The 17932-nt window shown below is 46.4% G+C and overlaps 1 protein-coding gene across 1 annotated transcript in view; it reads right to left on the bottom strand.

The window, feature by feature from the left end:
* LOC141055876 (uncharacterized) overlaps positions 1-17932 on the bottom strand; it is a 149376-nt gene that overhangs the window by 77711 nt on the left and 53733 nt on the right. The window lies entirely within an intron of this gene.

Raw genomic sequence — 17932 nt, 5'->3', positions numbered from 1 at the left:
CGCACGTGAGTGAAGACAAAACTATGTGCTCTGAAGAGAGATGTTGGGTCCACCTGCTTAGCTTTACATTAACATAGATTAGATGCGCACAACACAGATAGAATAGAAAGATGCCATAAACACACACGTGCACCTGGGCCCTTCTACCCGTTTCAATGACTGCAGATTGACTTCATACAAGCTGCCCAAGGTAAGATGTATGAGGTATGTGCTCGAGTGTGTTGATCTCTTTCCAGGGGACTGGAAGCCTTCCTGATGTCAGAAACTACCACAACTGAGGTACTCCTTTGTCCCCACAAATGTTGCAACTATATGACAACCTATGCAGCAGGTCCAGAGTCCAAAAAGGGACTCCCATTTGTGTATAAATAAGTTTTTGATTCTATTCTAATAAGTTTTTGATTCTATTCTAGTTAATCCAGACATTGGTTGCTGACCAAAAGACATGAAGACCACTGGAGCCACTGGTTGATGGTCCCCGCTAAGCCACGTCCGTAGAGCTTAAAGGAAGACCAGTCCATGCAAGCTACTATGAGGTCCTGGAGCAGAAGAATGAGGGTCCTGCCCCTGATAATGCTGGCAGCTTTACTGCAAGAAGGACAGATGGACGAGATACCTTAAAATAACACATCAGTAACCTTGTGGTTTGACACCAGGGTAGCAACAGCTACGTTTAGGGTGGACTTGTGTCAGATAGTGAAGTGTCAATGGAATCTTAAATTTGGGAAAAAGAGTAGCAACCCCAATTACAAATATCTAACAGGAACTGAAGGGGTGGTGGTATATATCTGTGTAACTAGACCTGGAAATGAGAACTGTAACTCTTGGTCAGATGCGGCTTGGAACACGGGAACTTCATGGGGGTATAAGCCAGAGGAAGCCATGACTCGTGTTAGTTCGTAAGGAAAGCCTCTTCTCAAAAGGATGAATATTGCTGTACCCATTCCAAAATGGGGTTGTGATCCAGAGGTTTTGGACTGGAGATTCTCTTGCAATCCTCTCCTTATAACCCTGGACGAACCCTCTCTTGGAGATGAAGGTCTCTATGTATTGGGACTGTATATGCCAGGTAGACAGGTTCAACAGGGAACATTTTGGTTGAAAGCTGTTCCTGCACAGGACAAGGAACAAGGGGAGGACAAACCCCAAAGGTCAGGAGAAATGTTGGATGTTGATGGAATTGGGGAATTAGGCTATGAGGAGAAGTTAGCCGTAGAAACGGGCTACACAGAGAGGAATGAATGGTTGCTATGGATGAAGTACACTACCGAGCAAAATAACAAATCTGATTGTATTGCATGTGCAACCGCTAGGCCCCATTTGGGGACTATTCCCCTCAGATATTCAGAACAGGACCAAGTAGATTTACAGTGTATTCTATCTCTGTATAACGCCACATATTACCCTAGTGGTCATGCTTTGTGCCAATCTCTATCAGCCCGGTATCCAATAGCAAAAATTGATCAAGTGCCACCTAGAGTTTACGCATATCCAGGTGACTATACTTGTTTCCTGAGGACAGGACCAGGGAGATGGGTAAGAAATCTAACTTCAGAGTTTTGTCACATCACCATCCCCATAAATACAGATACAGGAGGTTTTAAAGCCAGTTGGTTTCATAACCAAACTATAGCAAGGAGTGATATATGGTGGTTTTGTGGAGATATGAAATTAAGGTCTAGGTTGCCACCAAGTTGGATTGGTAGCTGTGCTCTAGTCCAGGTGCTCATGCCATTTAAAATAATTTCATCAGAAGAAATAAAAGGAGGTGGAATGAATGTTGAAACTCTACACAGAAATAGAAGATCGGTACCTGCTGGGTCCTTCGATCCTAGAGTTTACATAGACAATATAGGAGTACCCAGAGGGGTACCTGATGAATACAAAGCTAGGAACCAGATAGCAGCAGGTTTTGAATCAATTTTCTTCTGGTGGGTGACAGTTAATAAAAATGTGGATTGGATAAATTATATTTATTATAATCAGCAAAGGTTTATAAATTATACGAGGGATGCAGTAAAAGGGATAGCTGAACAATTAGGCCCAACTTCTTTAATAACACACCAGAATAGAATGGCTTTAGATATGTTGCTAGCGGAAAAAGGGGGCGTATGTAAAATGTTTGGAACATATTGCTGTACCTTCATTCACAATAATACTTCACCAGATGGGAGTATCATAAAGGCGTTGGAGGGTCTTACATCCCTGTCCGAAGAACTGGCAGAAAATTCTGGTATCAACAATCCGTCCATGGACTGGCTGGAATCCTGGTTCGGTAGATGGAGTCATCTTGTGTCCAGCCTTCTCATCTCTCTCGCAGTAGTAGCAGCAGTACTTGTGACCTGTGGATGCTGCTGCATACCGTGCATCAGAGGACTACTTCAAAGATTGATTGATGCGTCTATTACAAAAACTATGTACATTGGATTCAAACCCCATAGTGATGAATATGAGCAAATGGTATGAGGTTGAGAATAAGATATGATGTCCCTTTCCATATGGGGAATTCGGCAGAAGAAGGGTTGGGAAGTCCGACACTGGCATTAGGCTTTTGAATGTACCTATATGTGAATGGTAGAGTCATATCTGTTCTCAAAAGGGGGGACTGATAGGGAATTCTATATGTCCTTTTAGTATTAATGTATTTCTGGGGTCTCACATGCATACTCTGTATATGAAAATGCTGTCTCACGATGATAATCACCTATAACCTTATTCTTCATAAGAAATTGTACATGATGGATAAACAGCTTACTGCACCCAGTTGGACATTGAAACTACATGTCCACATGTAGGTAGGTAGATACTGAGGATGTAGCACTTAGTAACCCTCAATAACACAGATAACGGAGCTATAACCGTCATGAGGATAGATTAATGGGATTGATATTGGGGTCTTGTGTAACTTACACAAGACCTACTAAAGTTTCCATCACGTCTGCACAAATACTAATAATTAACAGCCGAGTACAATCTGATTGGTTATAGAATATGAATATGATTGGTTGAAACCATTTATGCTTACTGTTGAATAATCAATTGTCCAATGAAATACGATGATGTAATGTAACCGCCTACTCAAATGAGTATATAAGCTACCTGATTAAATTGGCATCTTGTGACACCTGACTCTGTGTGTGTTTGTCCACCACTACTCGAGTAGGCCTCAAACCAATAATCTGGCAACCCTCCAGCATATCGATCTCCCATTGAGAGATAAAGATCAAATCTCAGACTCTTCACTACTCCTATAGATTACATCACTAAGGGTTATAATTTTCAAAATGGAGTCACTTTATGTAGTTTTCTACTGCTCTGGATTACTATCATTTTGTCATATTAGGGCTTCTTCAAATGGAGTGTCCCATCTCTTATGGTATCTCCTAATGTGACGCCGGCTTCTGTCACCAGGTGTGGCCTTGTTCATTCTGCAGATCACATTGGTAATGAAGTAGACGTCGGAACCAAAAGCTCTAGGCAGCACAAGCTCTGTCCAGCCAATAAAATTAGGATGCCTGGGACCTGAAGTACCATCAAGTCTGGCAGTAAGGATGTGTGTGCTGTCCAGGCAAAGTAATCACATCCCTGACTCAGCCAACTGGAAAGCACCACACCCTACTAAAGCTACAACCGTATACAGGGTATTTTCGGATTCATAAGTTGGAAAATAATTTGTAAGGTCCACTTTTACTCTTGTGAAAATGAAAAAAATGGGGCTACATTTTTTGTTTCTATGAAGAATGCAAATTTCTAGAATCGCGGCCCCTCAGAGTAATTTGTTACCAAAAGAATAGGTTTTGTAAATATAATTAGATACAAAAAATGGATGTTGAAAGAATAAAATGGGATGTTGTAAAAATGCTTCTGACTTAAAGCTAAAATACAGTAAATGTAATTTATTAATAGGGATGAAGGAACCCGAACTTTGAAGTTTGGGGTTCGTATCGAACAGACATTTTACTGTATGTCTGGTTTTCTGTATGGGTTCTCCATTCTAATAAAGCTTTTTGAAAGGCTACAGCCAATCAACAAGCTTTTAGACTGTGGGCACTTCTAGAGCCATCACAGCCATGAGAGGTATTGGCATGCCTGTGATTGGTCAGCACAGCACGTGACCCAGCCTGTATAAAAGCCGGATCAAGAGTTTTGCCGCCATTATGATTTCGTTTGTGTAAAGGTAGGATGCAGCTGGAGTGAGAGATATATTCTGACTGTGCACTCTGCAATTACAATGCTGTATGCACTCTGCAATCCCCATATGTGCTCTTTCTGTGGTAAACGCTGCTGTGTGTAATCTGCAAACCCGTGTGTGAGTACTGTGCTGAAAGCCGCTGTGTGTGCCTTTAAGCTGCTATGTGTACTCTGTCCATACCCCCGACCGTGGGAGTACAGTCCTTTTGGCTGCTATGTGTACTCTGCCCCACCCCCGCCTGTGAGAGTAGTGTACTGTCCTTTCAGCTACTGTTTGTACTCTGCCCCCTCCACCTGCGGTAGTAATGTCCATTAAGTCGCTTTGTATTATCTGCACCCTCCGCCTTTGGGAGTACAGTCCTTTAAGCTTCTGTGTACATTCTGTATCCCCCACCTGTGGGAGTAGTCCTTTCAGCTGCTGTGTATACTCTGCACCCTCCATATTTGGGAGTACTGTGCCTTTAAACTGGTGTGTGTACGTTGCACCCTCCGCCTGTGGGAGTACTGTTTATTAAGCCCCAGTGTGTACTCTGCACTCTACGCATGTGGACTACTGTCCTTTAAGCCATTGTGTGTACACCGCAAACCTTCATGTGAGAGTCCTGTGCTAAAAGCTGCTGTGTGTACTCTGCACCCTCAGTCTGTGGGAGCATTGTGCCTTTAAGCTGCTGTGTGTTTTCTACTAGTCTTAGAAATAAATAATTGCCATCTGTGATGCTAGGGAGACTCCAAGGGTGAACCCACAGGACCACGACGACTAACCTCCCTTGGGCGAGCTGGCCAGGTCGACCACACCCTATACAGGGAGCATTAGGGGCAGGCCCAGGGGAGACTATCCCCATGGAAGCTGATACCCGGGGACAGAAGGAGGGAGACACAGATGAGTGGCGGACTGGAAGGCAGGAAGCAGGATCCGGAGACCACAGGAGACACTGCTGCAGGTCCGGAATGGCACAACTGAAGAGAAGGGGCTGACGACATAGGAGGGGGCAGGCACGGGCTGGGAATGATGGGTACTAGAAAGGAACACAAGGAGGTCACTAGGGGAGGTCAACAAGAGGTACGTCAGTGCAATGGTGCAGAACAGAACGCAAGACAAGAGAGAGGGAGAGGAGCGTGGGCCCGAATCAAATGTGAAACACAAATAATAGTCAGGCACAGAGCAGGGGGCGAGGCTACCTGATATAAGGCGCGTGCTGCAGGACTTGCAGGTCAAGGTCCTCCAGGATCATAGAGTAAAGGGATGGAGCGGCTGCAGTTCATCCAGGAAGGAGTGTGCCGCAGGGTCTGTGGTGCGAGGTGCGCATGCGCACCCGATGAGAGACAGAGGCCAGACCGGAAGCGAGGGAGCTGGGTGACGGTAGGAAGTTAATCCTGGCAGAGGGATGAAATGGGCCATCTTGGAAAATCGATCCCTGACCAGAATGACTGTGTGACCCGAAGACCGAGGCAGATCAGTAATAAAGTCCATTGCAATATGTTGCCAGGGAGCCAAAGGAACCGGAAGGGGGTGCAAGAGACCAGAGGGTAGGTGCCAAAGGACTTTGTTTTTGGCACAAGATGGACAGGAGGTGACAAAACTTCGGACATCTTGAGGAAGAGAGGGCCACCAATAGAAACGAGAGATGAGAGAGTTTTCTTGAGGCCAACATGGCCTGCCAGCTTGGAGGATGACCTCAATATAAGACTCGCTTCCTATTGCTTTCTTGAACAAAAGTCTTACCCGGAGGCAATGAAGTCAGATTAACAGGAGCAACCACGATGACCGTTCTAGGATCCATGATGTGCGATGGTTCCTCTTCACTGTCGGTGACCAGAAAAGACCTGGATAAGGCGTCTGCTTTGAGGTTCTTATCGCCGGGATGGAAATGAAGCTCAAAATCAACACAGGCAAAGAACAGCGACCACCTGGCCTGCTGGGGATTAAGCCTTTGTGCTGACCGGATGTATGCCAGGTTCTTGTGGTCTGTATAGATCTTGACTGGATGTACAGCTCCCTCCAGGAGATACCGCCACTCCTCCAAGGCTAATTTGATAGTGAGCAGCTCTCTGTCTCCAATGGCATAGTTCCTCTCCGGGGCTGGAGATCGTCTTAGAGAAGAAGCCGCAGGTGACCAGTCGTCCATAGGAAGATCTCGGAGAAAGAACAGCACCGGCCCCAGTGGCAGAGACATCCACCTCAAGAGCGAAGGGTTTGTTAGCTTCAGGACGATGGAGTATGGGAGCTGCAGCAAAGGCTTGTCTCAAGGACCAAAAGGCGTTCTCAGCCTCAGGAGACCAGAGGTGAGGGTTGGCTTCCTTACAGATAAGGGTGGAAATAGGACCGGTCAAGGTGGAAAAGTGTGGGATAAACTGCCGGTAGTAATTAGCAAAACCAAGGAATCGCGGAATCGCCTTATCTCCCTGGGGACGCGGCCAGTTGAGTACGGCGGACACTTTTCCCGGGCCCATACGTAGGCCTGAGTTGGAAATGATGCAACCCAAGAATGGCAGAGAAGACTGTTCGAAGGCGCATTTCTCGAGCTTGGCATAAAGATGATGCTCTCTCAGACGAAGTAACACTTGGCGGACGTCTCTTCTGTGAGTAGACAGGTCCGGGGAAAACACAAGAATATCGCCAAGTACACTACAGGAGTAGAGTAGATCTCGGAATACGTCGTTGACAAACTCCTGTAACACTGCGGGGGCGTTGCACAAGCCGAAGGGCATGACCAAATACTCATAGTGGCCATCACGGGTGTTGAAAGCAGTCTTCCACTCATCTCCGGGGCGAATACGGATCAGATTATAGGCCCCACGAAGATCCAGTTTTGTGAAGAAACGTGCCCCACGCAGACGGTCGAACAGCTCCGGAATGGGAGGAAGCGGATATTTGTTTTTAATGGTGATATCGTTGAGACCTCGGTAGTCAATGCAGGGACGGAGGGACCCATCCTTTTTCTTGACGAAGAAGAAGCCTGCTCCTGCGGGTGAAGAAGACTTGCGAATAAAGCCTCTGGCCAGATTCTCTTGGACATATTCGGTCATGTCCTGGGTCTCTGAAGGAGACAGCGGATAGATCCGATCTCGGGGCAGAATGGAGCCTGGAACAAGTTCAATAGGACAATCATATGGGCGATGCGGAGGTAGGCTCTCTGCCACCTTGTTGAAGACGTCCGCAAAGGCCCAATAGGCAGAAGGTAAATCTGGAGACACTGAAGTCGGTCGTGAGGAGTTCCTCAGCTGGACGGAAAGCAAATACTTATTCTGGCAAGACTATCCCCAACGCAGAATGTCACCAGAGCGCCAGTCTAGAGTAGGCTCATGTGTTCTCAACCAAAGAAGTCCCAAAAGGAAGGTATGGGACAACAAGGGCAGCACGTAGAAGGCTATCCTCTTCCGGTGTACGGTGTAAGGCTCCAATCTGAAGTTCCATGTCATGATCCAGGACGGGGTTTCGCTTTGGCCCGTCCTGATCAGACTGGGGGTTGTTCCGCCTCTCTCTGGCAGAGGGCGGCTATTTAATGCTCACTGGACCTAGGTCCGGTGTCAGTTATACTCCTGCCCTCGGCTGAGTTAGTTGACCTTGTGCGTACGTGTGCCTTGTGCCTGATATCTTGCTTGCTTGTTTGGTATTGATCCGGTTCTGTCCCTGTTACGAGTTCTGCCTGGCCCTCTTGTACTGCGCTACCTCTCGTGTATGACTCTGTTTGTGACCCGACTTCTCTCTGCTCGTCCCCTTGGTACCATGTTGCCCTCTTGTGTATGACCTTTGGCTTTGTCTGACTACCCGTCTGTTTGTCCCTCCTGTGCCTCGTTTGCCCGTACTGTTGTGACCTCCGTTTTTCCTGACTCTGAGTTGTATGGTGTCCTGTCATATCTGAAAGCAGGATGCTAAGCCCCGCCCCCTTGCAGTCACCTGACCATAGGTCCTGTGCCAGCTTGCTAATTTCAGTGTCCGCAGGTCCTGTGCCTCTTTACTTTCTGGTGGTGACTGGACCCTGACACTAATAGTTTGAAGCACGCATTGTCACCTCTGCTGCCCGCTCCACAGGTATCTTTTAGCACTGTTTCTGTACTCAGGACACGCGCACTGGCTCTGTGAGCTAGTGTAGTGCGGTGTCTCTGACATTCCAGCTCTTCGGTGACCAAAGTAACGGACACCCACAAGGGTTGGCCATCGACCGAAGCAATCTGCCGAGGAGTCTCCATGGACCTGACAGGGACTTGAAGCTTCCTAACCGCCTCGAGCTGAATGAAGTTTCCAGCCGCACCAGAATCTATGTAAGCCCACTCAGAAAAACGCTTGGAGCCCAGATGCAAAAGAACAGAAAGGGTCAAAGGAAGAGAGGAGTCACAGGTACCTAGGGAGGCCTCTCTTACCTGTCCTAGGCGGAGGCGTTTCCCGGATGCTCGGGACAGGAACGCAGGAAGTGGGATGCACTCCCACAATAGAAGCAGAGGCCCTGTGCGACCCTCTCTTTCCGGCGCTGCTCCACCGGCTTGAGTCGATCTACTTGCATGGGTTCCGGTGCAGGAGCCACAGCTGTCACAGGGCGCGAGTGGGGAGGACTGCGGGTAGCCGGGGTGAGGTGAGGAAATCTTCTCTCTCTAACGGCCTCTTGGGAGCGCTCCTGATAGCACAAGTCAATGCGGGTAGCTAGGGAGATCAGATCCTCCAAGGAGGTTGGAGTTTCGCAGCCCGCCAACTCGTCCCTGATTCGACCCAAGAGTCCTCGCAAAAGGCTCCTACCAAGGCCTCATTATTCCAACCCAGCTCAGAGGACAGGGTACGGAACCGAATGGCGTATTGACCTACCGAGAGCGTGCCCTGGTGAAGATTAAAAAGCGACTCGGTAGTAGAGGCTAGGCAGCCCGGCTCATCAAACACCTTACGAAAGGTGTCTAGAAAGGTAGAAAGTTGGGAGACTAAGGGGTCATCCCGTTCCCAGAGAGGATTTACCCAGGCTAAAGCCTCCCCCTCTAAATGAGACACAACAAAGGCCACCTTGGCTCGGTCAGTGGAGTATTGGTGCGGCAGCAGCTCAAAGTGTAGCTGGCATTGGTTTAAAAAACCCTTACACAATTTGGGATCGCCACTATACCGTGGGGGTTTCGCCAAACGGGGCAGCGGGTGTGGAACCGCAGCCTGGGCCAGGGCAGAAGCGGCGGTCTGAAGGGCTAGGAGGTGATTATCCACTGATGCCATATAATTTAGAATGTGGGCCTGAGTGTCACGCTGCTGAGCAAGCTTCTGTTGGAGGCTGGCCAGCTGGGAAGCACACCCATGATCAGAGGCCTGCAAGGCCGAGAGACGGAACTCCATGGTTTTGGGGAAGGACATTATCCTCGCTTGATTTTCCCATAAGAACATGAGTTCCTTTTGGGTTGGGGTTGAGGTACCAGCGGGGTCCATGGCCTGACTATACTGTGATGCTAGGGAGACTCCAAGGGTGAACCCACAGGACTGCGACGACGACCCTCCCTCGGGCGAGCTGGCCAGGTGGACCACCCCCTATACAGGGAGCGTTAGGGGCAGGCCCAGGGGAGACTATCGCTGCGGAAGTTGATACCCGGGGACAGCTGGAGGGAGACACAGATGAGTGGCGGACTGGAAGGCAGGAAGCAGGATCCGGAGGCCACAGGAGACTGCTACAGGTCCAGAATGGGACGACTGAAGAGAAGGGGCTGACGACATAGGAGGGGCAGGCATGGACTGGGAATGACTGGCACTAGAAAGGAACACAAGGAGGTCACAAGGGGAGGTCAACAAGAGGTACGGCAGTGCGAAGGTGCAGAACAGAACGCAAGAAAAGAGAGACTCAGAGGAGTGTGGGCCCGAATCAAACGTGAAACACAAATGATAGTCAGGTGCAGAGAAGGGGGCAAAGCTACCTCATATAGGGCGCTCGCTGCAGGACTTCTGGGTCAAGGTCCTCCAGGATCATAGAGTAAAGGGATGGAGCGGCTGCAGTTCATCCAGGAGGGAGTGTGCTGCAGGGTCTGTGGTGCGAGGTGCGCATGCGCACCCGACGAGAGACAGAGGCCGGATCGTTAGTAAGGGAGCTAGCTGACGCGCGCTCACTCCGGGAGTGGATCGGGAGAGGTGAGCATGCCGGGGCAAGGAGGGTGGCACGGAGGTGGCGGCCGCGGGCACGATAGCGGGGGCAGGGGCAGCGGTGGCAGAGGCAGCGGCTGCAGCGGCAGGCGTGATACCATCAGTCTTCTCATTGCTCTTAGTAGGCTCCAAAAATTATTTTTCAAACCTGGAGTGTGTTTTCTAGTACTTTTGCAAATCAATATATTGCTTCAGCCATCTCAATTCCATTTCTAGACCCCAAAATTAAAATATCGGTGTGTGTTTTCTAGTAGTCTAAAAACTAAATAATTTGCATTAGGCTACTCATTGCCACTAGTAGCCCAAATAAATATTTTTTCAGGAAAGGGATCTGTTTTTAGTTGTCTGGGAAATAAATAATTGGCATCAGACGTCTCATTGCTATTAGTAGCCACTAGTGACTTAGCCACTAGGGACTGCGGTGTCAGGATATCTAGTCTTTTTCAGTATCTAATCTATTAATCCTGAGTGAGTTGCTACATAGGCATACCCTAAACGTTGTTACCTGCTAATATGGACTATATCAGATGGTGGTGCCAGATGTTGTGACATGCTGACTAAGGTTTTACACATTTCTGCCATGCTAACTCTTCCCAGCTACCTAGGAAACTTCCTCTTCTGCACTGTGCTTCCACTGAGCCCCCGCTGTCAAGTGAAGGTGCCGTCAGTAGTGCATCTATCAGCGTGCGCTTGTATCCCTGCATTTTAGGATCACTCTGTAGTGATGAAAAAATAAGAATGGCACATTGTGATTGTAGTGGGGATCCAGCGGGGTGGCCACACAGTAATCTGCATTTGTAACAATCCTGACAACTCGGCGGTCATTGAACAGGCACAGCAGCATGTATTGCCTTGTGTGTGCCAGGCTGCCCAGAGGCAACGATAAAGTGTCTTCAGTGTGAGGTGTATTGTCTGCGTCCTCTCTATTGTCTGTTTCCCCCCAGCCATGCTACAGTGATGCCTGTGAGCTGCTTTGAACACGATAGCTCCTGACGAAGCCACTTTGCGGTGGCGACACGCGTCGGGCATCTCCACAAGCTCCCCCTATCTGAGCGGTATTGTATTGGGACAGAGCGTGCAGGACTCATTCTTTTTTTTTTTTTTTTGAGATTTCTTTTTGCAGGCAATCCTTATTGGTGTCCTGATCTATTTCTATTGTGCCCTTCTCCTGCTCGCTGCACATATTTTTGACTGTCCATTTATTTCAATACCTGTGGCTCTTTTTTCATTATCTTGTTGGTCCAATCATTTTCATGGGCTTTGTTAGCATATGACATGTCTGGGTATTTTCTACTGCACTGGGATATCGTGTGCAGGATTTACACCTAGATTTTGTGTGATATATTTTTTTGATGACTCTCATTGGTGTCTGTGTCCATTCTCAGAGTGTCTTGAACTGCACATTGGGTTTTTTGGATATCATACCAGCACATTTGGTTATTGTCAATGATCACGATTGCCCATTCATTTACATGGGCTTTGTGGTCCTAATAGTTTTCATGCAGGTTTCCCTTGTATAGTCATACATTATTACCAAGTATGCTAAGTTTCTTTATGAAGTGTTCTACAACAATTTGCACTTAAATAATATATTATATGGTGCTATTTTTGTACGTATGTTGTTTTGAACATTAAGCCATTTGTAGTATACTCATCACTGATCTCTTAGGGGTGTGTCTTCAGAGCTTTATTATGAGCTTTCCTTGGTGTTTTGTATATATGTCATGTTTATGACTTTTTAAATGTTTTTATATGGTGTTGTCTATGTGTACTTAGTAAAAATTATTGTATTGAGGTGATCCCTGCCTTCTGGTCAGTAGCTTTTTCTTCATATCCTTTTAGTAATCTGCATTTGTAACAATCCTGACAACTTGGCGGTCATTGCACAGGCACAGCAGCATGTATTGCCTTATGTGTGCAAGGCTGCCCAGAGGCAACGATAAAGTGTCTTCAGTGTGAGGTGTATCGTCTGTATCCTCTCTATTTTCTGTTTCCCCCCAGCCATGCTACAGTGATGCCTGTGAGCTGCTTTGAGTGCCACCCTGCTTTGAACACGATTCTTCCTAATCCTTCAAAACTGTTCCCTGGCTGGACATTTGTGTACTTTGCCACTGTTGGTACAAGAACCCATCCTCAAAGACATGTGGATGCCTAGTCTGATCATGTTGTGAATGGTTCCTGCTCCTCCTCTTCCACCTATATTAGTATACCCAAGTCTTTTTCACACGTGCTGTTGCTTAGTTCTATTCCTCCCATTCTGTAAATGTAAAAAAAAATTTCCCTTCCCAAATGTAGAATCTTGCATTTGTCCCTGTTAAATACTATTCTATTAGTCACTGCCCATTGTTCAAGCTTATCTAGATACTTCTGAATCCTTTCTGTCTGCTGTAGTGTTAGCTATCCCTCCTATCTTTGCATCGTCTTCAAATTTGATTAGTTTACCTTCAGCTCCCTTATCTAGATCGATTATAAAAATAGTAAACAACACTGGCAAAGTGGTGTTGTTCCGCAGAGCGATTCACCCTTGTGTGCTGTATCTCAAACTCCACTTTCGCCTGCTGCATACACAGTCTCTCCAGCATGTGAAAGGTGGAGTTCCACCTTGTGGGTACATGACAAATGATGTGGTCAGTGGGAAGGAAGAAGTGAAGCTACAGCACAGACAAGCGAGCAGCAGCAGGTTGAAAGCACCAAAAGCACACATAGATTGTCCACTCATTCTGGCTGGATGAGGAGATGAGGGAGGATATGAAGCAGGAGGAGGAGGCAGCATGGACAGAGACAGCTGACTTAATGACTACAGGCGGGCTGAGGTGCGCAGGCCAACTTAATGGCTAGAGGCCAGCTAATGTAATAGCTAGGGGCCAGCCGCAATACACAGTAGCAGCTGGCCTCAGTGCTTTTTCACCCCTATGTCTCTTTTGCTATGCAGATGGGGCAGCATGACTACCACCTGTTCCTCCAAACTGCCCAAATCATTTGGATGGTCTTAACTATATGTGGGGTCTAGAACCTCATCATCTCCCATCACGTTATCACACCTCTCCAGTTTGTCCTAAATTCTGCTGCCCTACTAATCCACTTCTGTCCTCGCTACTCCTATAATTCTCCCCTCTGCTAATCTCTTCATTGTCTACCAGTTCCACAACGTATCCACTTCAAGCTACTAACACTGACCTACAAAACCATCCATAATGTGTCTTCCTCATTTACCTCTGGACTACTCTCACGATATCACCTTCTACCATTTCTCCTCCACAACCGTATGTTCCTAATACAATCGCCTGCAAGACTTCTCCTGAGTATCCCCCATTCTGTAGAATTCTGTGGCCCAACACGTTAGATTATCCCGTACATTCTGAAATTTCAAGGGGATCTTGAAAATCCATGTCTTCAAAACAGCTTAGTCTCTGCAATGTTCCTGCTGCCACCTCACCAACACCAGTGCTGCTGTAGCCCCCGAACCTACTGTCCATATCCCCATTATCCTGTAGAATCTAAGGTCACAATGGTTGAGTCCTCTCCAATCTGTACCTGTCTGTCACTATTAGTTTGTTCATTGTAATTTCTATTAGTGTTTTGTATGTAACCCCTTTTCATGTACAGCACATTAAAAATTACTATTAATAATAATCCCCCGCATGATGTTCCACCCTGTCCTCACAACTGCCCTCCTTGCCAGACTACTAACACGAGAAAGCTGCAGCAGTTGGCACCTGTGTTTCACCATCAGGGATGTGCTGCGGAGGTCCCCTGACCGTCTGCACTACCCAACTCATGTACTCATATTCTTACAGAACAAGTGGAATTTCGGGGCCTCATACTGGCAAAATTTTCGAGTCCCCCTTGAGAGTCCACCCAGGCACCACCCCAGCATCGCCTCCAACCCTCGAACCATCCACAGTCCCACCGCCCTCTTTTGGAAAAACTCCAATTCTGCACCACATCCGCAGCAATCGCACATTTACAGTTCCCATCACCACATACATAGCTAGCAGCTTTTGTATTGGCCAAAAGATTTTTTAATCCGCCACCATGACAAGGTAGACTTTATTGGCCGTGCTCCACTCTACTGTAACTTACTAAACATTTGTAAAAATATCCAAAACAATTTAGGAATATTTTTTAATTTTTAAAATGACCAAAAACATCACAAACAAGCAGGCACGGACTGGCGCTGAAATTCAGCCCTGGCATTTGAAATCACACAGGCCCATGCTGTCCTTGTCCCCAAGCATTAAATGGGATATATTACTAACATTAGCCTGGATGGAGGAGAGCAAGATTTACTACAAGGCTAATATTTCTAGTGATACCCGTGGCCTGCTGGGGTAAATGACCGAATCAGGGACTTTGTGTCCGTCACAACTCTTAACAATATGGGTGTCTTCAGAAAACCGATTCTGTTAACAACATAGCAGACAAGGCAGCCCACGACCAGACAGGCCCTTCTGGCATTTGCCAGAATTGCCAGATGGCCAGTCCGGCCCTGGGTATCATGATATATTTGCTGGTTAATGGTGGTCTTTATGATCTACAATACATAAAATAGCTCTAATTGGAATACTTTATGATTCTGTATTTGTCTCTTTTGGAATCAAGATAATATTTGAAGTCAGTAAATTGCTTTTGGAGTGGTTGGATATTGTATTGTGTGCAAAACATTGCATCCTGGCTGCTGATCACCATAAAATACTGTCTTCTTAAGAGGCCATATATATACAGCATATGCTTGTTACAGCAGGTTAATTACCTGGAGGTATACGTTTTTAACATTGTCTTCACGTCTTTGTATGTGGTTTAGGGTCCCCTTGTATACACTTGGGTTTTGTTTATGTTGGTTTTTAATATTATCAATTAAAAGTTAACTTTTATCCATATGCTAGTTTCTACTTTCAATTGTTGGATATATATTCCTGCTCTTTAGCCACAGCAGCCAGCTTCTGCATCCTGTGACCCGCTGCTCGGCCGCTGCCGCTCCCCCTCCATCTTCTCAACCTTCACTCAAGTATAAGCCAAGGGAGGGCGTTTTCAGCACAAAAAAGTGTGCTGAAAAACTCGGCTTATACGGTATTACATGTCCAACAGGAATGTTTGTTTGGGGGGAGAACTTCAATACTAAACCGGAGTTGCACTCATTTATGGCGGACCATTGGAACACTAACGTGTTCTGAAAAAAGGTTCACAAACTATTAGTGCCCCCCATTTAAGGAGAGATTGTGCAGTGATCAGAATTCCTTAGGATTGAAAGCATAATATAATATATAACGTGGAATGAAGCCATGAAACCAGGGCTCGAACCATGCCAACACATCTCCTGCAGACGTGAATCAATGTACAGTGCCTACAAGTAGTATTCAACCCCCTGCAGATTTAGCAGGTTTGATAAGATGCAAATAAGTTAGAGCCTTCAAACTTCACACAAGAGCAGGATTTATTAACAGATGCATAAATCTTACAAACCAAAAAGTTATGTTGCTCAGTTAAATTTTAATAAATTTTAAACATAAAAGTGTGGGTCAATTATTATTCAACCCCTAGGTTTAATATTTTGTGGAATAACCCTTGTTTGCAATTACAGCTAATAATCGTCTTTTATAAGACCTGATCAGGCCGGCACAGGTCTCTGGAGTTATCTTGGCCCACTCCTCCATGCAGATCTTCTCCAAGTTATCTAGGTTCTTTGGGTGTCTCATGTGGACTTTAATCTTGAGCTCCTTCCACAAGTTTTCAATTGGGTTAAGGTCAGGAGACTGACTAGGCCACTCCAACACCTTGATTTTTTGCCTCTTGAACCAGGCCTTGGTTTTGTTGGCTGTGTGCTTTGGGTCGTTGTCTTGTTGGAAGATGAAATGACGACCCATCTTAAGATCCTTGATGGAGGAGCTGAGGTTCTTGGCCAAAATCTCCAGGTAGGCCGTGCTATCCATCTTCCCATGGATGCGGACCAGATGGCCAGGCCCCTTGGCTGAGAAACAGCCCCACAGCATGATGCTGCCACCACCATGCTTGACTGTAGGGATGGTATTCTTGGGGTCGTATGCAGTGCCATCCAGTCTCCAAACGTCACGTGTGTGTTTGGCACCAAAGATCTCGATCTTGGTCTCATCAGACCAGAGAACCTTGAACCAGTCTGTCTCAGAGTCCTCCAAGTGATCATGAGCAAACTGTAGACGAGCCTTGACATGACGCTTTGAAAGTAAAGGTACCTTACGGGCTCGTCTGGAACGGAGACCATTGCGGTGGAGTACGTTACTTATGGTATTGACTGAAACCAATGTCCCCACTGCCATGAGATCTTCCCAGAGCTCCTTCCTTGTTGTCCTTGAGTTAGCCTTGACTCTTCGGACAAGCCTGGCCTCGGCACGGGAGGAAACTTTCAAAGGCTGTCCAGGCCGTGGAAGGCTAACAGTAGTTCCATAAGCCTTCCACTTCCGGATGATGCTCCCAACAGTGGAGACAGGTAGGCCCAACTCCTTGGAAAGGGTTTTGTATCCCTTGCCAGCCTTGTGACCCTCCACGATCTTGTCTCTGATGGCCTTGGAATGCTCCTTTGTCTTTCCCATGTTGACCATGTATGAGTGCTGTTCACAAGTTTGGGGAGGGTCTTAAGTAGTCAGAAAAGGCTGGAAAAATAGATAATTAATCCAAACATGTGAAGCTCATTGTTCTTTGTGCCTGAAATACTTCTTAATACTTTAGGGGAACCAAACAGAATTCTGGTGGTTTGAGGGGTTGAATAATAAATGACCCTCTGAATAAACTTTTCACAATTTAAAAAAAAATTAAACAAAGAAATAACATTCTTTTTTGCTGCAGTGCATTTCACACTTCCAGGCTGATCTACAGTCCAAATGTCACAATGCCAAGTTAATTCCGAATGTGTAAACCTGCTAAATCTGCAGGGGGTTGAATACTACTTGTAGGCACTGTATATTACAGCCATCAGCCATGCACAGCTTAGAGATATATCATGGCACAGGTGTAATTTTTTTGTATAGTTTATCGCAATCCTTGAAGTTAGTTGGTTTTAAAAGAAATTAAAACATCAGGATAAAGGGAAACTCCGTTGTTATTGCACAGAAATTTACACTAGGCCTCACTGCACATTCAATGTTGTTGACCTAATAGCAAAGTTTGGCCAGAAAGACTGGACCTGGTCTTGTAGGGACCATATGAGCACATTCAGCAGCACAGAAGGGAGGGAAGGGAGATTCATCCAATAAGATATCAGGGATCTAGGAAGCCAACACCATCATTACCCTCCGCTTTCTATTACAGGCCCATCATAATATTTTTCTTCAAGTTTTTTCTATCTTGTTGGTACATTCTAAGTACGCTGTCATTTGGCTTTGTAGTATACAGATCTGGGCAGGTAAGGGTCAGTGTGTTCTCATCCCAGGGGGAAGATGGATATGACAGGTTTTAAGGTCTACAGAAAAGGACTTTCAATGTGTAACGTAATTTAAACAGTTTCAGGGGGCAGGGCGGGGAAGGGAATGATGTGATCTAGAGACAAAATGGTGATCAAGCGATTGTGATATGGCTGGACTACATGACCAATAAAGCAGCCACAGCCAGTGACTGTATTTAGTGGTTGCTACTCACCTGGGTAGTCATATATAGGAATCTCCTTTTTACACC

Source organism: Dendrobates tinctorius, unplaced genomic scaffold (assembly GCF_039654945.1).
Source record: "Dendrobates tinctorius isolate UK_male_01 unplaced genomic scaffold, ASM3965494v1 ptg000192l, whole genome shotgun sequence".
Taxonomy (NCBI): Eukaryota; Metazoa; Chordata; class Amphibia; order Anura; family Dendrobatidae; genus Dendrobates; species Dendrobates tinctorius.
The sequence above is the reverse complement of the archived record's forward strand: the minus strand, read 5'-3'. Positions and strand labels throughout refer to the sequence as shown.